This window comes from Elgaria multicarinata, chromosome 1 (assembly GCF_023053635.1).
Source record: "Elgaria multicarinata webbii isolate HBS135686 ecotype San Diego chromosome 1, rElgMul1.1.pri, whole genome shotgun sequence".
Taxonomy (NCBI): Eukaryota; Metazoa; Chordata; class Lepidosauria; order Squamata; family Anguidae; genus Elgaria; species Elgaria multicarinata.
This window is the reverse complement of record NC_086171.1, coordinates 115,985,536-116,009,077: the sequence shown is the minus strand read 5'-3', so window position 1 is coordinate 116,009,077 and position 23,542 is coordinate 115,985,536. Positions and strand designations below refer to the sequence as shown.

General features: G+C 41.8%; 1 long non-coding RNA gene across 1 annotated transcript in view; it reads left to right on the top strand.

The window, feature by feature from the left end:
• LOC134404525 (uncharacterized) overlaps window positions 1-23,038 on the top strand; it is a 119,636-nt gene extending 96,598 nt beyond the window's left edge. Inside the window, exons 3-4 of the long non-coding RNA XR_010025886.1 lie at window positions 10,967-11,048; window positions 22,994-23,038. This is a non-coding gene — a long non-coding RNA (uncharacterized LOC134404525). The remainder of the gene's footprint in view (window positions 1-10,966; window positions 11,049-22,993) is intronic.
• The last annotated feature ends 504 nt before the right edge of the window (window positions 23,039-23,542 follow it).

The following is a 23,542-nucleotide window of genomic DNA, read 5'->3' as shown; positions in this document are numbered from 1 at the left end:
GTTTTGAGAGCCATAGTGCAGTCATAGAGCACATGCCTTGTGCCCTGGGGAGCGGGGTGGGCATGTGCTCTATGATTGTGCTGGAGAAATTCTCAGCCTGAAGCCATGGAGAGCTGCTGCCAGTCACTGCAGACAATGCTGCAGTGGACCAATGGTTTGGCCCAGTATAAGAGAGCTTCATACGTTCCATTTCTGATGCAGAGACATAGCAGAATTATCGGTCCTGAGAAAGCATCCCTACATCAGCCGAAACTCATGCAGTGGGTGGACTTCTCCCGAGTTTGGTCATTCATACTCTTCAGACACTCCAGCAGTGCAATTCCATGCACACCCCTTTGCTGTTCTCCCTGGTAATTGACTCTGGCAAATCACTCTGCTGATTTTGCCTTTGGGGGTCATTTGTACAGCACACAATCAGAGGCTCCTTCTTTTTAAGCTTTCCCCTTCTTTTAAAGAACTTCCACTGCTTTCTCATGGTGGTAGTGATCAAGGCTATCTCCCCGATCTGTCAGGAGCCATCTTCACTATCAAGACATAGGAGCAAGGGCCTCAGATGGCCCCTGACAGAGGAAGGTTGATGCCACTGCAGGAAAGAGGTAGAAACTAAAGAAAGAGGGATTTAAAAACAAGACATCTCTGATTGTGCTTCTATCTCTGACTGCTACAAATGTAAGTCTTTTCCCTGAGAAAGTCATCAGCATTTGTCCAGTCTGTCCTCAAATATGCAGGAAGGACCTCCATAAACTTCACAAGAATGGGGCTGAGCAATGGGAGAAGCACTTTCTGACTAACCCTAATTAGAGGTAGTGTGTGTGTGTGTGTGTGTGTTATTGGGTCTGTTCAGACAACACTTCAGGCTCTGTGGTTAACGTGAAACTGTGGTTCTCTGGGGTTAGCACTAACCACAAACCATGCTGTCATGCACAACACTTTAAGCCATGGTTAGAGTTGCTAACCCTGGTCCGACTGTGGTTAGTGAGTGAGGAGAGTTTAGCAAAGCGCATCACACAAGACATCTTAAACATTGCTGCTTAACCAAGAGCCTTAACCAGCAGGGTTTAAGGTGTCTTCTGAACAGGCCCACTGTCAACACATATGCACCAGGTTTCATTAATCCATTTTGACATCTTAAGGGTTAAATCTTGAGAGGAAAAAAAGACTGGGTGCAGATGCATCTTGATACAAAGATGCTTGCATGTACATGAACAAGTACGAACACAAAACGGCTATGCACTGCTTCTCTTTCATTCCTTCCCCTGACTATTGCCTATCCAGATGGTGCACGTTGCTGCAGTTATTTCAATTGTGGTCATTCTGTTAATAACCACACCCAGTTCCACAGTTAGAGGTGCACCCCAATCTTGTGCATATTTACTCAGGAAGGAGCCTCACTGACTTCCATGGAACTTATTCCCTCGTAAACATCTTTAGGATTTCAGTCTAAAAGTAAAATTTTGCAGGAATAAGAATGATGTGAATTACAAGTGACTGATCATGAATTATACATGTGTGGCGTTTATTTATTGTGATCCACCTATGGGAACCTTTAAGAGGCCCCAAAGCTATGCTATGAACTTCTTTTGCCCTTCTATTCACCACTTTGTTAAACATCCATTTTGGGTCAGCTTTTCTTCTTTCTAGAGAAGGAAGAAAAATCCTGCACTGTCACAGCACAAAGGCTTGTCTGGAGAAACTGAGTCAGATCAAATATCTTCCTTTTCCATGATAAGTACAGAGAGCCCACCACTGGCAATTATCACATTTTAAAATTAAAAACAAAGAGTATACTAAAACAACAGCAGGAAAGCCATTTCTGATGCATCCCCAAGTGCCTTGGGCCATTTTCCAAAGCATAAATGAAAGTGCTGGAGACATATCTTTTGTCCAAAGCAGCAGTAAGCAGCTTTGGGGGCTAATTAGTTGCCTAGGTAAAAAAGGCAGTAATTCTCCCATGTGCTTGGAAATGCTTAGCTCAGTTTTTCACCTTACAGTGTCGTCTTAGAGAGAAGCAGTAAATCAGCAGGGTTATGGAAAGAGCTAACTTTCGACAGAAACCCATTAGACAGCTCCATGTGATGTATCTCACCACATTTACTGTAATACTTTCCAGACCCTGCTTTTTAGTTCCTGATTCATTAAGTATTATATATCAAGTCCTCAGGCAGGAAATGTGCTATGGGAAAAGCCTGACTCGTACAGACCCTGATTCAGTTCCACACATGCACAGAAACCAGGACTGTATTCAGAGAGTTCCATCCCAATACTCAGCAACCCCACTAAGCAACTGTTTGGCAGTGAGTGGGGGAGGCTAAACCAGTCACTGTCTCCCCATCCCAAACCAGTTCTGTTGTCAACAGTCAGATGGAGGTTATGCACATACAGCTCTGGCTGGCGGGCTGGACTGGGGAATCATGCATACATCAGGCACACACACGATTCCAGTTTCTGCAGATAGATGTTCCTGCAGGTGATTAGGGCAGCTGATGTCCATGCCATGTCATCATCATGCCCCCTGGATCAGTCCCTACATATTTAGGGAAACTTGTAGGGAAAGGCCAGAAACAAATGCTGGCATGTGCACACAACTGGTTCAGAACAGCTGGAAATCAGCACAAACTACGTTTTTCCCCATGGGTTTCAGGTCCTGAAATAGTAATGAGAAGTGTCCCGAGTCCTTTATGTTTCTCAAGTGAAATCCATTAAAATTAATTAAAATGGTTGAATTGCTTCTTTCTAACACTGGGCTGAAATATTAGGCCTATACTTTTTTTGGCATTTCCAGGCGATGGGATGCAAATAGGGCAGTCAAATAATGGCTGTAGTGGGGTGAGTGGGATTGTATAAATGTTTGTGGGGTGAGAGGCTTACTATTATTCCAGGTGGCAGAAAGGGGCAGCCATTTCCCCGCCTCCCCCAAGAATATCCCTGTGATGAATGCTATGTCATAATGTAGTATTGTTCCCACTGGAACATCCCAGGGGACAGCAGAGAGATGGGCTGCAGCTCTGTCACCACTTGAAGTTATTGATGTACCTCTAGCATAAGCAACCTCTAGTGGTATGTGAATAACATAAGGCTTTGAGGGAAAGCCATCACACCAGCTTACGCTATAGACGTACAGCTAGAGGCTGCTTACATTAGTGGTACATCAGCAGCATAAATGGATCAGGGCCAGATCTACACCAAGCACAGTCTGACATTTGAACGTGGTTTGAAAACTGTATATGGCGTGTGACCTGGGCCCCAACAGTTGTCACTACGGTTATAAACCATTTTAAAGCAGTAGTGTAGATCCTGTCCAGCAGTGTTGGATACTGCCCAGTATTAGGAAAATCTAACGTAGCTGGCTATGGTGGAAGCATGTAGGGAGCAGGGTTCCAAAGTAAACATTCAGTTCACAAAATTATATCTATAAATCTCAAGGGTCTGTTCTAAAAACACACAGGTGTTTCCTTCCGCTTCTGATTATGGTACTGTGAGAACCTAAAGAAAGAGGCAGTGTGTTGTTTGATCTGTTTAGCTCAGCCCGGTGCCATAATTAATATTTAATATACCCAGGTTCCCAGTTGTACACTCATGCACACACCCACAACCAAGAATTAGCAATAGGGTGGGTCAAAAATGGCTGTGTGGGAACTGTTGCTGAAATTCTTTTCTTTTTTTACATGTTTAGGGACAAGATGGGACTAAATGGGCCAACCAGGAGCTAGCTTGAAGTTCTGGTCAGAAAAGCAAATGTTGGGAAAGTCACTGCTACAGAACCAGCTTGAGTGTGTCTGGAAGGAAACTTTTCAGCCAGTAATAAATGTTAGGAATAGATTTACCCATTTTCAAGGAACCAGAACCAATCTCTTGAGGTTTTTGAGGACTGCAGAGAGAAAGATGGAAGGGGCAGCAAAGAGCAAGGAACAAGTAGCGTGTTTATATGACCCAGCAGCTCTCAGATGAAGCCAAAACAAAAGCTGACATCCATTGTGCACTGCCCATTTGGAATCTCCCACCCCACCCCCACCAAGAGCTCTTATTCTCAGCAGAGATCTGTGGTCCAGTGACCACTTTCAACTCACATTTTCTAATGAAAGAGAAGTAGGGTGGGGACAGAGTTCTAATTAACACAGTCAATAGATGATGAGGCTTGTATGTAGTTTCTGAACCACAGAGTGGGCCTGAAAGGTCTATCAAAATGGGGTGGGGTGGGGACAATGGGTCTGAAGTCCTGTCCACAGTGTAAACCCCACTGACTTCAGCTTGACTATGCAAGGCTAATTCTGCAGGGCTGCTGGCTAAAGAAAGGCATGAAAAGCATATGATATGACACTTAAGCCAAAAGCTTATTCCATCCAAACAAAAACAGAGGACTTCTACATTAAGAGAACACAAGTTGAACATAAGCACTCACTCACGTAAGAGTTATTTGCTGAACATCTAGCATTTTGGCTGATTTAACTGGAGAAACAATCTTTGTCCTCCATCCATAATTTTGCATAATCTACAGTATATGGTGCTTTTGCATGACGGAAATTGAGAATCTGTAGTAGTCATATTTTGAACTCTCTTGATGCTGCCATTCACTCTGCTCTCATAGGATCCCTTTGTGGGTGTGGGGCAGAAGCAAGCAGGGGTTGGAGGAGCTGCATTAGATTATGTTCACTACCACTTCTCATCTCTTCTGGGGGGAAGGAAGAGGGGAAGGAAGGCTTGATTCAGTTCTCTCTCTCTGTCCTCTCCCTGACCAGATGGACTGGAGATGTGCAGTCTTAACCCAGAGAACTGTCTGCACTACACAGATTGCATGTGGATTTCTTGCATTGGAAAGGTGGCAGTTGTGTCTCAACATTATGCATGTGTATATAGACACAATTCTTATTGCACCAAAATAAGCCCAAGTTTACCCTTGGCCATGACGACTCACATGGAGAAAATAGACTTTGGGAATCTGTTAACTAACCCTGGGTAAACTCATTCAGCAGGAAATTTGTGGTAGAACAGTCTTGTTTCATCTGAACTAGGTCTTTATATATTCTCTCCCACACACAATAATAAAAAAAGAGTGCCGTCCCAAACCAAATTAGGACAGCTACTGTTACCAAGAAATTCCCATCAAAGGGAAATAATGTGCATGGGAAACACAGAAATCCCTCCGTGTGTGTGTGTGTGTGTGTGTGTTGTCTTAGTTTGTCACAAGCCAATTTTCAAGTTTTCATCAAGTTTCCTATGCTTTTATTTCCGCTAAGCTGCTTCTGGGTCTTCGCCTACTTGCTCTGTGCCAGAATCTGATTCCAGTTCCCACTGTCTAGAAAGTGAGATTGCCAAGATTTTTGCTAAATCATTAGAACCTAAATATGAAGTCAGGATGAGAAAATTTGCTTCAAGGGTAATAATGAGAAAAGCAGTTGTCATACTACTTCAGTTGATTTACAGAACAGATGCACGTATGTGATTTATAAACACTGAAATAAGTGCCTCTCCTCTACAAACAGGAGTATGTTCCATTAGCAGAGCTGGTGGAGACCTTGTTGTTCAGAAGTGAGGAGAAAATATATTTCAAGTAACCCATTAAGAGTTTAAAATTGATGACTTCTTTTTAACTCAAATGTGTTTCTTGTTTGCCAGCCCTTCACAACCTGGGTCCCTCCAGATATTTCCATGCTGTCTGGGGCTGATAGGACTTGTAGTCTGAAACATCTGGAGGGACCCAGGTTGGGAAAGCCTGCTCTGTGCCGATACGGAATTGTAGCAGCAATTCACATTGTAGAAATAATAGGATCATCCTTATCAAGAGCCAGAATTGTTAGTTCCTTAGTCCGGGCTTTGCTAGACCTACCTGGTAATCCGGTCGGGAGTAGGGGCGAGCCCATGCTGCAGCTAGCACGGGCTGTCGCCCCAATCTACACGTGACACGTGACGGGGTAACGTAAAGCCCCGTTGCGTCGGCCATTTTTTTTTTTTAGTTTAAAGGGGCCATGTGTTCAGGAGTGCACCAATGATAAAAGTAGGTCTTTTTTTAAAAAAAGGGGGGTTCCCCGCTCCCCCTGCCCAAAATTCCCCATGATCTCCGATCCCCCATCCGCCATGTCCGATCCCCCGCCTGCCCTGTCCATTTCCCACCACCCGCACACATGCTATCTCCAATCCCCCCGCCTGCCCCGCCATGTCCGCCCACACACCATGTCCAATCCCCCCGCCCGCCATGTCTGATCCCCCCCGTCCACCCGCCATATACGATGCCCCCCCCGCCCGCCCACCAGCCATGTCAGATCCCCCCCATCACCCCTGGGCTGTGATTCCCGCCCTCCGATATCCCCTGGCTCCACTCTTCCCCCCATCTCTCCCGCCGGGTCCGCTCTCCCCTCCGGCCTCTATCTCCCTCCCCCCCCACGATTCTCCCCCCCGACCCGATGGGCACAGCGCGGCTTCTCCCAGCTACTTGCTAGTAAGCTGTGTAGCCAGGAAAAGCCGCGGAACCGGCTAGACCTTCTGCAGCCCAACGGAGGGTTTAGCCCGGGCTGACCCCAGGATCCCCTGGGGTATCAGCCCGGGTATCAGCCAGGGCTAAACCCTCGTCTAGCAACGGCCTCCATCTCACAGCCTTCCTGTGGTGGAGGAGACAGTGTAGCAGCCTTCTGTTCTTTTAAAAACATCTTTTATCTGCAGATACAACAATAACAAACAAACAAAAAGGTGACCACAAAAGAAAGAAGAAGAAGAAATCATACAACATAACCATGTGCAATAATAACAAAAAGAAATCCAAAAAGAAAAGGAGGAAAAAAGATGGATTTAACATTTTCATTTCAAATATATGCATTAATATAAGCAGTCCATGTATCTCAGTAAGCCTCCATACAATGATTGACAAATCTTGGAGATATGTTCAAAGGTAGCAAGAATGGTACCATCTTAATCCATTGTATGAAGTGTGCTGGGTGTTTTTCCTTCCAAGCCTGAAGTTTAAGTCTCGTTGCAACTAGAAGGGCTCTCGGCAATCAGTTTTCTGTCCATCTGTTATCCCCACATTGCAGGAATATAATTTAAAAGTGAACATAAGAAGAGCCATGCTGGATCAGATCAAGAGTCCATCTAGTCCAGCATTCTGTTCACAGATGTTTCAGAAGCAAAATGCATACAAGCAATGACTTCCAACCAAAAGGAAGCCACGGCAAGACATGCCCTCATCATATGTCTCAATGAGGCATTATCCTCATTACTTCGCCAGCATCTGGCAACGCTAGCCAGATTCTTATTAACAAGCCTCTGTAGTGTCCAATATATGTGAAACATCCATTTTAGATCTACAGAAATAGTACATATCAAGCTAAGACAACTTTATATTGATTAAACTGTATGGAACATTCCTACTCCTTTTTCCATTCCTCTCTGACATTCTGAACATCTACTTTACTACATTCCAGAAGACTTTTTTAAACAGCTATTCTAGGCATAGCTTTCTGTGAAGAACCAATTAATTCCATCAACAGTGCAGAAAGTGCTGGAACACTCATTGCTGATGGCCCACATATAGACTCTAGCAAGTGCTGAAGCTGAGTGTACTGCCAATTAGCACTAGATGGTTAATGAGATCTAATCTACAAAACTGAAAATCTTAAAAACTCATCATCCAGCCCTAGTAACTGATCTAAAGTATAAATTCCACTCTATGTCTCTAATGTTGTGGCTCTATACAACTGCCATTTTCCACAATATTAAATAAATGAAAATTAGGGAGCCTCCATCTTGAGTAACAATGGAAGCTCACATCGAGGAGCAAGCAGCTGCAGGGCACTCCTAGACTGCTTGCTGAGCCCTCCAGGAGCTCACATGGCCTGGCAAGTGGTAGCGGTGACCCTGTGAGCATCCCCCAAGCACGGTCATGGGTGAGTCCATCCATCCCTTGAAGTTGTATTAGCAAGAATTTCCATTAATATATTAGCATCCACATTAATTGAGAAAATGTGTGTATAATTAGCACAGTTGGTATGGTCTTTGCCAGTTTTAAGGATACCATATATAAAGTGATATATAAACAGGGCCCTTCTATGATGCACGTGTAAAGGTGTGATTTACATGCAAATTTGGGGAAACCATGCAAATTGGTATACACCTCCATGTGGAGTGCAAACATGATGTGTTGTGTTATGTTTGTGGGAGCGGGGACCACACATACCCATTCCTCCAATACAGAAAGAATGCAATTAGGCAAAATGCATTTGTGACCTACTAACAAATGCTGAAGTGTGCTTATTATATATTTGTCAAACTAGCTTCACCATTGGAACTAATTAATAGAGCCTATGCCAATGATTATAGGCGCAGTCATCAAAATCTAGGGATGTATGTGAGCTCAGATACGCACACCATTTCTTGCATGTTTACTTTGCATAGAGAACCAATCTACACATTAGAATATCCCCCTCTGTTGAAATGAATGGTGATGATGTTGCAGCCAGAAAAATCTCTGGGCATGCTTTGGTGCTTGTAGCCTGTAAGAGATTGTGAAATCATAATTGTTTAAATGCTGCACGTTGAGAGTTCCCCATTTTTGCAGGAAATGACAGCTTGCTGCCAAGCACCCCAAAGACCATCCAGCAGCTCGCCCTGCACCACTTGCCAGAGTATATTAAGTGGTGGGGGTTCAGTGAGTGCCACATGGGGATGTGCGGGGTGGTGCATCCCTAAATGATTATGCATTTCCTGAAGCAGATTTATTACCAGTACCCCGGAACATATGTGCTTATTCCAAAATTAGTGTGACTCATCAGCATCTCATCTCTATAGGATTCTGTTGCACACGTGTACTATTAGTTGAAGGATTTAATTTTAACAGTGCAGTCCATTTTCAGAGATCAAGTACACTCCGAACGTATTTCAACTGCCATCAGAATAATCCTTTGGGTCAATAATAGGCTGCCATACTGCAGGAAATGATGAACATGCATTCCGATTTGCTGATCTTTCTTGATCACTGTGTATTCATGTCAAGCAACTTCACATCTGGTGCACAACTGCTGTCTTTCATCAGAATCAGTTTGATTTTTTTGTTAAGGGGAATAACAGCATAACAATTTAATATGCCTAGACTGCACTGCTATCCTACTCATTTTCTTTATCGCTTCCTGTTGAGGACCATAGAATTTATCCAACATAAAGTAGCGATGTTTCATATTGAATGCAACATCTTCTTGCCTGTACTACAGTCTTCCCTGCAGAGCGATATATTTTATAGTGTTGGATAACATGATAACCTACAAAGGGTTTTATTTACAAAACCTACACTGATATTTTAAAATTAGAAATCTGCAACTGGATGCCTTTGGACCAGGTCTGGCCACATGACAGCTCCTGTCCCAATCCAGAGGTGTATAGATAGAGTGGCATCTATAGCAATAGGATGCCAGCCCATCACTTCAGAATCTTAGGAATTTAGGCACTGTCCCTACATACCAACTCCAGTCAAGAAGTAACCTTCTAATTTATGGCTGGGCACCTTTTGGCCTCCAAATGTTTGGTCTACAAATCCTATGCTGACTAGGGCTGCTGGGAGCTGCAGGCCAAAACAGCTAGAGCAGTGGTTTCCAGTTGGGGGGCTGCAGACCCCAGGGGGTCCACGTAACCCACCCAGGGGGCCCGTTGCACCATTCACCTATTAGCTCTTCAAAGTCTGCATTTTAATAAAAGAAAATACGCCGTCTCCTGCGCTCTGTTTGCTTCAACGGTGATGTCATGCGCGAAAGCACCTGCGTGATTTAGCGACTAGCTTCAGAGATTACTTCCCTGCACCTAATCCTGAAAATTCATGGAGAAGGAATCCTTTTGAATGTGATGTACAACTAACAACTCTATCTGCGGAAAAGCAAGATGCACTTGTTGATGTGACTTGTGATGGTTCATTGAAATCATTTTTCAAAGAATATAGACTGGACCAATTCTGGTTGACAGTTTTTCCTGATTATAAGAAGTTAGGTGAAAAAGCTTTGGAACAACTAGTTCCCTTTTGTTCCACATATCTTTGTGAACAAACGTTTTTGACATTTTGTTATGTGAAGAACAAGCATAGAAATCAGCTCAATGTTGATCCAGATTTGAGATTAAAAGTAGGAAATATTGAACCGGATGTGGAAGGGATTGTTCTGGACAAAAAGAGGCATGATTTCTCCCATCACATTAGTAGCTGCTAGACATATCATAATTTGTTCAGTTGTAAACTAGACGTTAATAAAGTTAAATTCGTCTTTATATTCCTAATTAAATCATTGTCATTTTTTGTGTGGTAATACCACAAATATTATGGTCTGTTTTTAGTATACCTAAAATCCTTTGTTTATTTGGGGCTACCCCTTATTTTCTCCAAAAAATTGCTTTGCACGGGTAACTACCATAGAGATAACAAATTTTTCAAAAGTAGGGGTTCCATGGCTTGGCATTTGAAGAACAAGGGGTCTGCAGTACTTAGCTAATTGGGAACCACTGATCTAGAGGACCAGGAATTGTCCATTCTTTCTCCAATTGTCAATTAGGATGTTCTTCTAGATTTGTTGAGGAATCAATCTCAAAACTTGGATGGTTAAATATATAGGTTTTCCGCATCGTAAAACAGCTTTTACAATGTTATCACAGTGAACCTCAGTCTCATCTGACTAGCACAGTACCTGTTGGTATCCCTGATCTTTTAGGCTACATCTTGTTGGACTATGACTGGAATGCACCTTACACCGCTCACAAACTAGGGAGCAATAGCACTGCAGGGTGAAAACAAAACAAAAAATGATCAGATTAGCATGCAAAAGGAAGCCAGTCAGGGGGAAAACTGTCTCATGACTCCATGCTTATTTGAACGCAAAAGTTACTTTGGACAGATATAGTCAATTAATAAGATGATTATCTGGCCACAGGAGGTTTAGTGATCTAGTCCTTTCGTTTCGAACATGGTAATATAGATCCAACTAACAAACTGTGTTTATGTTCACAGATTGCAAGTCAAGCTGTAACGTGGTGAAGGTGTGGTACAAGACCATTTTCAAGGCAGTATGAAGTAGAAACCAGGAAAAATGGTAAATATCACTAAAAGCTTTCAGGAGGGTAGGGGAGGCATGTCTCTACCCAGTCCCAAAATAAGACTAGTGCAAGCTGATGTCAGCTCAGTGATTTATAATATACTAGCTTGGAAAAAAATGCCTTCAAACTAACTTTCATTCTTTTTTACTTCTGTGTCTATTCCTCCTTTTTCCTATGACCATTCTCTTTGTTAAAACCTCATACAGATCTGAAACATGTCTATAAATGCATAGATTCCTCATATTTTCAAACTAGCCATGGCAACCAATGGTGACCCAATTTAATGAGTAGAGCAGAATGGACACTTAAAAGAGGACAAATAGCTGACAGCAAGAAATTTTGAAACTAGTTCTAATAACTGTAGATGCTTAGAGCAATTTTTGACAAGGCTCTCACACATTGTAGTAGAAACATTAAATGAATCTTTTGTTTTTCCAAACTGATCAAAATAATATTTAGGGCTAGCTCAAATTCAGCCTTATTTGGAAATGGTGGCCATTTTCTAAAATGACCACTTAGGTGAAAATTGCCCAAATAAATCAAGTGAAGAATGAAGTCAGAAATTCTAATATTAGCCCTAACAAACATAATAAGATATAGAAAAATAACACATGTATTTTTGAATGAGTGCATGGCATACCATAATTTCATCAGTGGCATGGACATGGACGTGTGATGCAATTCATTCTTCTGGCAAACATTTTCCAGAGAGGTCTGTTTTACGTCCACAGTAATCAGTTCATAGCAAAAATCCTAAATCTGTGAAAGTGTCATCCAATGTGATTCCCATCCCTTGTTATTCTTCTTACCTTATGCTGATGAAAGTGTGAATAAGGTCACCACCGAACATGAATGGCTTTCTAGGTTGCATGCATGATGTGATGTTGTAAAGTTTCTGCCACAGGTGGGATATGTTTGATTCAGCTACCTTGCAAAACACAGTATTTCCCTCTCTTCCTCCATTGATATCCATTTGCTGTCGCATTCATAGATCAGTGCAATGTACCATTCAGTGTTGCCTAAAAACACTTCTTCAGCTTGCTGCCTTTTGAGACTGAAAGTAAGTTGAGTGTGTCTGAAATCTTGGAAGTGGGCTCCATGTCCCATGCTGTGATTTCCTGTTTCCTGCAAATGACGACATAGTATCAGAGCCATGAATTCATGAAAGAGCAGCAATGCCTTGGTTTTTTCACCGAGTTTCATAGCAACATCACAAACAGCTATGTGTCTAAAGTTCTTTGCCATACCAAATCCACAGCTGTTCAATGGAAATCTGTAGAACAGAATAAAATGGGGAGAAATCCAGAATCAGAATCAGAAGTCCCGACCAGTTTTCTCAAGCAACCATTAGTGGTGGCAGCATCTGGTGTATGGAGCATTCTCTTTGATTCCACTTCTTCATGATTGCCTGGTGGAACATTGCTTGTGTTAAAATGACTGACACTGGAAATGACGGGCTCTCCATGTGTGCTGATCAGGAACTTTCCACCATTCTGCTTTGAGATCATCTTGGCAAGAAAGTTGAACGATTCTGTCGTGCTTTCAAGCACTTAAGAATTTAAGTTTTTCAGTGGTTTCTAGGGACCTTTTCCCTCAAGTCCTTTCCTAAACTATAGGTAAGGGTCTTGGCCTAGGAAAGGAAAGGAACCTCTCGTGCAAGCACTGAGTCATTGCTGACTCTTGGAGGGACGCCAGCTTTCGCTGACGTTTTCTTGGCAGGCCTTATAGAGGGGTGGTTTGCCGTTGCCTTCCCCGGCCGTTATTCCCTTTCCCCCACTAACTGGGTACTCATTTTACCGACCTCGGGAGGATGGGAGGCTGAGTCGACCCGAGCCAGCTGCCTGAAACCAGCTTCCGCTGGGATCGAACTCAGGCCGTGGGGAGAGTTTCAGCTGCAGAAACTGCTGCTTTACCACTCTGCGCCACACGAGGCTCTAGGCTATGGCATTATTGACTTAAGAATCTTTGGCAGCTGATGGTTAGCTGTACTCAAGGTGTCACTTTAATGTCTCACAGTTACACCTCTCTTCTCCTGAACACATCTCCTCAGGATCTCTTTGTGACATGCATCCCTCACAGCATCAGTTCATTTATCTATTGGAGCCTGGTTCAGTATACATAGCTAGGAAGCCAATTCAGCATACCCCAATGCATGAGAGCAATACCAGTGCAAAGCATATTTACCAAAGCAGTACTGTCAAAAGCTACTGCATCAACATCAGGAAAAGTGTTATTAGTTTTTGAACAAAATCCAAAGGCACTTCATTTCCAGCCTAAACTAGGGATGGGTGAATCTGTCAGTTTCACTTCCTCTGACATTCAGTTTTAATAGGAAGAATTGTTCAAGTCTTGGTAAATTCTCATCAAAACCCAATTGAAACTAAATTTTCACCCATCTGCACCAAGCAAATTCAGTAAGTACTGCTATTTCCAGCAAGGAGAGGACCATGTTGTACCTTCCTAATATATAGCTATTAAAACTATTTCTTGGCACCTTGGTAATTGAGTGTTCTGCAGGGTACCATCTTGTCCCCAGTGTTGTTTAGCATCTATATGAAGTCACTCAAAGTGGTCATTAGGGGATTTGGAGCAAAGTGCCATCAGTATGCTGATGACACACAGCTCTATCTCCATGTGACATCTGAATTAGGAATGTTGGAGAAATCTGCAACTAATTCAAATGGATTCAGATTTCTATAAATCTGACCTGCAGATTCCACAGTGGGCCAACTTTTTCTAACTCATGCAGATTCTGCAGACTTGGGAACCAGCTTTTTACTTGGGGGGATTTGCGCAAATTTGCACTTGTGCTAATGCACATCAATGCTAATGTGCAAGGTTTTTTTGTTCCAAATATTAAGAACTTTACAAATTCTGGTAAACCCTTATCAAAAGTGAAATTCAATTCTCACCCATCCATAGCCTAAACTAAATTCAGCCAAATGCTGAACTAGATGTTGGCATGGGTGGCCTTTTGTACTAAGTTGCTTTCAGTTACATAACCTTTCTGTGATTTGGAACAATTGAACATATCATCCTGAGCTGGAAAATTCAAGTGGAAGTGGTGCAGCTAAAAAGTTCTGTTCTTTGGCAGTTGTGGTGTTGGTGCTGCAGTCAATGCCATCCACAACCATCATTACAGAAGCATTTCTTCAGAAACACGTAAAGCAAACTTCACCTTGTTCACAAATAGCATTAGCCAGATCTGTTGACACTGCAAGCAAATGGGCACATAGATCGAGATTTTACATTCTGCAAACCAGTTTGTGATTTCTACTTTTGGCATGAGTTTTCATGGCTAGATGAACTACCACTAATATCTCTCAAGGCTCTGCCACAATGATCAGACTCGCTTTGCTCTCTGTTCTTTGCATAGTTAAATAGAAGACAACATGAAAATGTGAGCGCTGAGCTGTGCTGCGTCTTAGGAACATAGGAACAATGGAAGCCCAGTTGCCTTATCCTGAGTCAGACCATGGTATTGACAACACTAACAGACAGCAGGGTTTCAGGCAGGATTTTTTCAGCCCAGTCTGAAAATATTACAGCACTTCCCTTCTAAAGTGATATTTGTGCCTTGCCAAATCACATTTCCAAGGGCTATCGGAGAATGCATTATTTCCACAATATGGCATAAAGTGAAGAATCCTAGATAGCAATATAGCACTATTTTAACAGTCTGTGAAAGATATTGTGGCTGTTGTTCACCAATGTCATTTCTAGACCTCACGGGCACATCCCATCCTTGAGATTGGGCGGTGAACCAGACAGCATTGCATTTAGTTTACTCTTGTGACACAATCTTATTTTCTTTGCTCTTTATGTCTGCACCTAGTTCTTTGAAATGAGCTTTAGCAAGATTCAATACATATATGAGTTGTTGCTATATTTCCTTTTCTGAGAACTTCGCCTTGGTGTTGGCAGGTTTGTAGAGTTTCGCAAGGCAAATGGGGTGAGAAATGGCATTATTTGCCACTAATTGCTACCTGATGAGAACTTTGGCATCCCTCAATTCTTTCACTACTTTCCTTACTTAATAGTTAAGGTTGAACCTAGACAACATTATCAGCTTAACTTCCTCCACTTATGACAGAAAAGTATCCCTAATTAAAACCACTAATTTAATTGCAAATCTGAAAATTAACAATTATAAAGAAACCAAGCACTTCAGAATGAATGATACATAGCCAATGCAATAAATATTACCAACCTAGGTGATAAATATTAGCATAGCTGTTCAAAATTAGAATTGATCCTATGCCAATTGTTATCAGTAGACAAAACTTAAAATTTGAGCCAAATTCCGCTACTTCCACTGGTTGCAAATTAACTTCCATTCTTGATTTGTCTGAGACAGTCACTTGGAGTATTGTTTTCCATGCAAATCAACAATTGGAAGCACAGCATGCTCAGTTGCATTGATGAAATTATACTTCACTTGTTACATGTAGTCAGGTCTGAAAATATTATGTTTGACATGATATTTGTATTTTAAATAATAATAAAAAAAATTAGCCAACCACCAAATTTGAAAGTAGAGATGAGAAAGAATTTCATTCTGTTCATATTTTTTTTTAAAGAATTTACCAAAAATTTGCAAATTTCTTCATAAAAGGGATGGAAAGAACTTGAGATTTTTTAAAAATCAAATGTGGGAGAAAGCTAAATTGACACATCTGTTCATCCCTACCTGAACACACTGCATTTCCAACAGTCAACAAGCATAGGTTTTTGAAACAGTATCTATCTCATGCTGATTAAAGATGAGGAGGTTAATTGCCAACCTGTGTGGCAACCTTTCCTTTTCATGGGGAAAATGTAAATGAAGTATTCTCAAGGGCACCACTCATCCTACTTCCTCCTCCTGATGACCTCAGCTTTCAAAAACTGCTTGCTCTTCTATCTACACAGGCATTCCTCTTCATCTACATAGCTCCAGCCTGAGAGCTAGTTTCTGATCATTTTAGAGTATGTCAGAATTTTGCAAAATAGATTGAACTCCAGGGGGTATCCCCCCTCCAATACTGGAAGTTAGTGTGACCCAATGAAATGGATTGATAGTAAGTTCAATACAAACAAAAGGAAGTAATTCATTAAAACAGATGATGTCCACTATCTGAGATGGCATTTATAAAAGAGTAAGCAAATTTGTGAAGGACAGATATACCATTAGCTAAATAGAATGCCTATATTACATGGTGCTGAAGACCAAATGCTGAAGACCATCAACAGATGAAAGCCATCACCTTTGTGCCTTGCTTTAGGTTGGCCACTATTTGAAACAAAGTTCCAGGCAAGAGGGATTATGGTCTCATATAGTAAAGCAGTTCTTCAAAGTAACATCCCATGAACTCTTTTACAATCGTGTATGTTTGCTATCTGTGCAGCCTTCATGTAGAGCGTTTCCTCATCCTTCTCACAACCAACGAGAAGGTGATACTGAGATTCCACATGAGGTGTAACCATCATAGTGAATAAAAAATGATAAACAGCAGAGTGGAGTAGTTGTCACAGCTGCCCTGTTTGTGGTCACATTTCCATGGCAATGTGTGGTCCAACTTTCAGTTAACATCAATAATCCTTCCACACTTGAATGCCCAGAGGTGAGAAAAGAAAAAGGGTGACGAAGAGGAATATTTCACAACATAAACTTACAACAAGTAATAAAGAAATAGTTTCCCTCTCTAGGGAATCCATCAAGTTTGGTTACCAAACAAAACCTGCTTGTGAAAACCCTACAAGACTGTTGGACATACCAGCACTAATTAATCCAGTCTCCTGGGAAAGAGCTTCACTACTAATGACATTAATGTCAACAATCAATGCAACTCTCTCTTCATTGAACAAATGCTTTGTGATTATTTTTCACAGCTAGAAAAAAATTATTTATTTATTTATTTATTACATTTTTATACCGCCCAATAGCCAAAGCTCTCTGGGCGGTTCACAATGCCTTGTGTTTTATTGAACTACCAGATAACTCCAAAACAGTGGGTTCAATCCAGCCAAAGTTAACCACCTTTTTCAGTCTCATTGATTTCAGCAGGAGAGATTTAAGCATGAGGTTTATTGTTCCCATTGAAAACAATGGGATTTAAAAGTGCTTAATCTTGGCTGGGTTGTGCCTGTTATGTTATTAATACAGTCTCATGCATTAATTTGCATGGAACTTTCCACAATATGCCAAAAAGAAATCCACATTGACAAATCTCTGCCAATGTTTGGATATTATGGTGTTTTCAGTATTCCCTTTGATTGAATTACATCATACAGCATTAGCACAGAACCTACGTAGTGTAGGAAAGTAAACACAAATATATAGTTAAGTAAATCGACATTCTTCATCTTGACTTCCAGCCTCATATATAAAAGAAAAACCTTGCTTCCTTCTAATTAGCAGGCTTGAAGATGCCGCTTGGCCTAGCAGTTAAACAAATGTTCTGTGCAACACAGCACCCATATCTGCAATTTAGGTCAAGCCATCAAGACGATGCAAAGGATTGAAGATGGAAGATGAGATGCTCTATTTCACATATACGCCCTCTGGAAGGGCTGGCAAAGGCAGCCACTTAAATTAAGTACAGGTCATCAGACAAGATATTTAATCTATTCCTAAGACAGACAACTTCCACAGCTGAAATCCCTATGGCCTTTAAAGCAACACAATGAACGACTTCCTCGTGTACTCCTGTCAAGTCATGTTAGGTTCCTAGTTTTTTAGAAGTGATATTTCATGTACGCTTGTGACCATATTGCTCAGAGCAAGGAAAAGTGTTTTGGTTTATTTATGACCTACTAACCTTAAATAAAGAACACCACTCACACACACACACAAAAGTTACAGCCAATCTGAATGTCCTCAGAAGCCCGGAGATATGAAATGAACATAAAATAAATCTGGCATTTGTAGCACAGGCCAGCAAAGGCACACATGGCCAATCCACAGGGTTTCTTTAAAAAAGAAGATGGAAACCAGATGATAGAAGAAAGGAGCAGGGAGGGGGTGGAGAGAGAAGTCATTGTTACCTGGTGTGTAATGTAAAAGGCAGACCACAAAGATGAAAGTTTAGGAGAGAGAAGGGATTTTCAGATTGCACTCAAGGTGAGAAATCAACAGAAGGATGTATGGTAGTGCTGAGCATTTGAACACTGTTTTGGGGAGGGGGGGAAGTGAAAAGCAGTCACTTCTATTGTTTTCAGACAGAGCCAACACAACTAATGGGCTTATTTGCCTGATAGATACGAAGGAAGGAAGTAAACTGGGGGGGCGGGGATCAAGTCGCAGGAACAAGACAGCGACTGAAAAATAAATACAGAAAGGAAAGGGTATAATAGGGAGATGTTAAACATGACTGACTCTAAACCATGAAGTCTGCTCTCTTTATTGGGACAATGGTGAACACACGCAGATACATTCAAAAGGCTATAGAACCCAAAGGCTGGGTTATTTCTTTTGCTTGCAGTGATGTGAATACAGAATAAGTGGGGATGAGCTGAAGCTACTCAGTAGTCTTGAGAAAACAAAACAAAAAAGGGGAAAGCTACCAGAAGCTCCAAGATCTCTTGTAGAAAGAGAGTACTATTGCATTTTATTTTACTTTGCCTAGGGCACTATATATTACATGAAGTAGCTCTTCAGTTTGTGAGCACAGGAAAGACTGATCTGTGCTAACATGGCTTACAATGGGAGAGTTGTGATCATCACCTAGAAAGCTAGCCATGTGGTTCTGCCCTAATAATTTGGATGAAAGAGCAAGGCTACAAGCTATCTCCAGCAAAGGAATGCTGCTAAAAATGCACGCTTGCCCATAGCAAGCTGCCCCCTCCCTGCCATCTGGTTTTGAGCATATGACCATCTGGCCAAACTAAATGTAATTTCAGTTTGCATATGTTAATATTACTTTTGAGCCTTACGTTCAGACTGATCGAACAACTGCAAGCACAAACGAACGATAGCTCAGAGCAAACGTTCAGCACTGGCAGCTAATACAAATTAGTTTCATAGTCACAGAGGCCTTAGCTAGACTTAAGGTTTATCCCGGGATCGTCCCGGGGTCATCCTTGTTCATGTAAATGACACACAGGATATCCCAGGAGCAGGCAGGGACGACCCCGGGATAAACCTTAGGTCTAGCTAAGGCCTAAGTCTCCACCACCACTAACGATAAAGACTACCTGATTACCATCACCTGGATGCAGAGAGTGGGGCCTTGCCACTAGTCTCTACTTTGTCAAGTCACCACTCCATGTGAAGCTTGCATCTCAAGCACACATTTGGGCCAGAGGTGTCACACTTCAGGAGTACATGTGGGCATATGCAAGATATTAGCTTGTTATAGATGTTTACAAGGTTATAGATGTTTACAAGGATTGGATTAGTTGTAGCTAGTGATCAACAAATCTGGAAATTTGGGGTTCACAGAATCATAGAATAGTAGAGTTGGAAGGGGCCTATAAGGCCATCGAGTCCAACCCCCTCAGTTCTTCAATTTTCTAGTCATAAATTCTGTTTATCCCAAATTTTGAGATTTTTTTTAAAAATTCACATGATTATGCTAATTTCTCCTAGTACATAATTTTTTCTATGCTTCAGCTATTGGGCGGTATAAAAATGCAATAAATAAATAAATAGGCATGTTTGCCTAATACAGAAATGTTTTTTTCAAGCAATTTGACATGATGTACTGTTTACATAATTTTTCTTAATGTATGCATTTTGTACATATTTTTGGATAGGAGGGCTTCATTGCAAAATTCACAGAAGTATGAAATTGAAGGTTAACTGAGTTCCGGTTCACATAGTGGTTTGAAAGTGCAGAATTAAGTTTGCATTTAAATGAAAACTGAACTAATATCTCCCCCACCCCTAGTTGTAGCACAGCCTTTTGGGTTTAGTTAATATTGTTATTCCCACATTGTCTTTTAGAGTTTATCACAGTGGTCCTAAGTAGAAAACCAAAGACTAATGGATCAGAAATAGACTCACCCACAATTTTGAAGCAAACAAAAATGTAATTATGTAGAGTTTGGGGGCATAATTGGGAAATTCTCAAAATAATCTCCACAAAAATGCTATTAGAAAGTGATTGGGGGAGATACGAATGAGCTGGGAGGGTTTGAATCAGTCCAGGAACAAAGTATGACTGTGGGTTTTTGAAATATAGAAGACCAGCTAGATTCAAGGTTCTGCTTTTTAAAAAAGTCCTCAAAAGTCAAGATACTCCAGTTGATCATCGAGACAGTTTTTTTCACAGTTCCTTGATAAGTCTACCTAGCACATGTTGCATCTTACCGTTAAGGCCCAGCTGAGGCTATTAGTGGTTATTTGGTCAAGGAGTGGAGCAATAGGACGCTGGCACTTGAACTTTAAACAAGTACTGCTTTGCTGACCAGGCTATGGCTGAGGTCCAGGCTCCTAGGTTTATACCAGGCCTGCCCAATGCAGAAGCTTCGTACTACCTGCCAATTGCAGCGGCTGATGTTGCACACTCCTGTGCATGAAGCAAATTCCAGCATCTGAGTGTACACAGGCCAAAATATCTTGCCAAGCTCAGTAACATTCTCAGACCATGAACTTCTCGGTTTCAAGACCTGGACTTCCTGACATATACTAATGTTTTATTCCTCTCAAACAATCATAAGGAGATTGGCATCTCTGACCCCACATTTAACAAACAAAACACTCAGATTATTACAGATCCTTTATTAATTTTACTCTCTCCCAGTGCTATTTAAAGAAACTACGTTTTGTGGCCGTTACCATATAACAAAGTTGACAGTTGCTAACAGTTGGAGCATACATCACTTGCAATGAGGATGAAACTGAAAATGGCCTCACCATGGCAAATCATCCCTATCTTAGTCTTTTAATCTCAATTGTTGTTCATGGGTGGGTGGGTAGGTTATTACATGTACATGTAGGTTATTACAGTACATGTAGAAGAACCTCACCATGTAGATTAGGGCCCTTCCATTTCAAGTCTCCCTGGCTGCCATGGGGCTGGACACTTGTACACAGCTAGACTGGAGATGGTTCCAATGAGGAGACCATTTCGGCAGCAATTCCATGGTAACCATACTGGATATCCTAGCTCTGACTCAATTATGCTTGTAACAATTGTGTTTATCACACATCGGCTTGACTGGCACTATCATCACCCACCTTCATTTGATCTTCACAACAATCGTGTGATTTAGGTCTGGCTGAGAAAGAGTTACTGGTTTTGTGGCCCAGTGACCTTAATGGCTGGATCTCCTGGAAACCTGGCTCTCCTTGGTCTAACACTCTAGTCCTCTATACTAGACAGTTCCTATTCCCCATGCCCCACTTTGATCTAAAACCACCTGAGAGCCCGATCTTAACTACTTGCCATCCTTGCATCAATTCCAACAACAGAATATTGTTATTAATAATGTAGCACTATCCATATACTTAGTTTCTTAGCAAAGAATGAGAGGATAGGCCTCTGCCCTGAGGGGCTTAAAATCTAGCTATCAACACAAGGGTGACCAAGAAGAAAAAAGGGGGAAATGGGGATAGGGGTAAAAAGGAGAAGAACAATATGAAATAATTGAGTTCTCAATGGCTACCATAGAATCAGGGAATTTCTGCTTTTGGAAAGTCACTGACACTCAAGCCTGAAGATTTTGTAGTAGGCAGGGGGATCTTGTATTTTTTGTGATGGTGGGCAAATTTGTATTGAAGCAGATGAGATCTCTTGGCTGTCAATGTGTTTAATATTCACATTTTTTCCATCTGTTTTCCATGATATATTTTAAAGGGTTATTAATATATGTTTCTACAAACCAGTCTCCCCCAACCTGGCACACTCCAGAATGTGTTTTACTACAAATCCTATCATCCTGGGCCAATGTGGCTTGTATAAACTGTCTGATGAAACTCCAGGAAAAGAAAAGAAAAAGATTACAGCTCAGAGCTAGTGGAGTGCAGAGATTAAGGGTGCAATCCTATGCATGTTTAGACAGTCCTACAACTCCCAGCATCCCCCAGCCAGCTAAGCTAGCTGAAGAATGCTGGGAACTGTAGGACTTTTTCTGTCTAAACATACACAGGATTGCACTTAAGAGAATAACCAAGATGTCCCCAGATAAGCCAACCCCCCACCCCCTTACCTGTGTCCGTCATTGCAAGCTTCAATTGAAGCCGGAATTGGTCTCGGCCTTCACTTCCGGCTTCAACTGGGGCCTCAATTGAAGCCCGCGATGGATGCAGGTAAACCTCCTTCCTCCCTACCCCCTTACTCAGCTCCATCGCCATCACCGCAGGGACTGCGGCAACGCCGGGAACGCCAGATGAGTCCCCCTCCCCACCCCACTTACCTGCGTCTGGAGCTCCTGATTGAGGCGATCCTCTTCGCCTCGATCCGCAGCCCCCCCCGACTCTCTTCGCCTCCACCTTTTCCAGAGGCGAATCAGGCCACCTTGCTATTGCTTCTCCGACCCAAAGAAAAGCGAAGCCCAGCCCTAGTGTGAAGCACTTGGAACACTTTAGAGTACTATATAAATGCTAGGTATTGTTACTGTTAGGCTTGAACAATGGACCAAAGCCATCACTAATCTAATTTGCACATCTTTTTTAAATCTCAATTGTTGTTCGTGGGTGGGTGGGTAGGTTACTTGCTACTGTGTTGTTGTTTTTTAAGAGAGAGAGAGATGCATTTGGTGTTGATGTAATACTTTCCTCCAGGGCTTTATGGGCAATCTTATCCTTGTACTGATACTACCCAAGGAAGACAAGTTTAGATTTTTCTATACATTAAATGGGTCACGACAATTCTTTGTTGAGAATTTTGAAAAGAACAATTTAATGGGATGGGTCATCAGTCAAGTGCTATAGAATCAATGACTTCAAACTGTATGATCTATGGAGTTGAAACCATTATCTTCTTTTTTTTTATCTCCCCCACCCATCCACTTTCAGATATTTAAGGATGGATACGATGCAGTCTGTGGAGTTCTGTTTCTTGTGGTTGCTTCAGTGAACATTCAACGCTGTCGGTGAGTTTGGGATTAAAGTGAAAACCATCGACCGTTGATTGTACCCTCCAGCTAACCCTCCTCCTCGCTTCATGCTTTCAGACCTTTCACTGAAGACCGTCAGAAAACAAGACTGGGTTATTGTTTTTGTTTTGTCTCCCCTTGAAGAACCTCACACACACACAAAAAGGTCACAATCAACATTCATTGCTGTCGGTGGGTTTAACTATGTGGACAAGCTCACTGAACAATGAATGCAACTGTGGCCCCACTTTTTACAATCACAAGTCAAGAGGAATATTGGCTTTGAAAGCAGCACCTGAAGTGGATTCTCTTTGACTGAAAGCCTACACGACTTAGATCAAGAGGCCGAAATATTTTCAAACTGTCTGTTTAAAACATGTTTGGGGGTGGATGTATGAAGAAAGAACCCAAAGGTGTCTTTTCCTTATCTCTACCATTTATTCCCTAGATCAGAAATTGTTAACCTTTT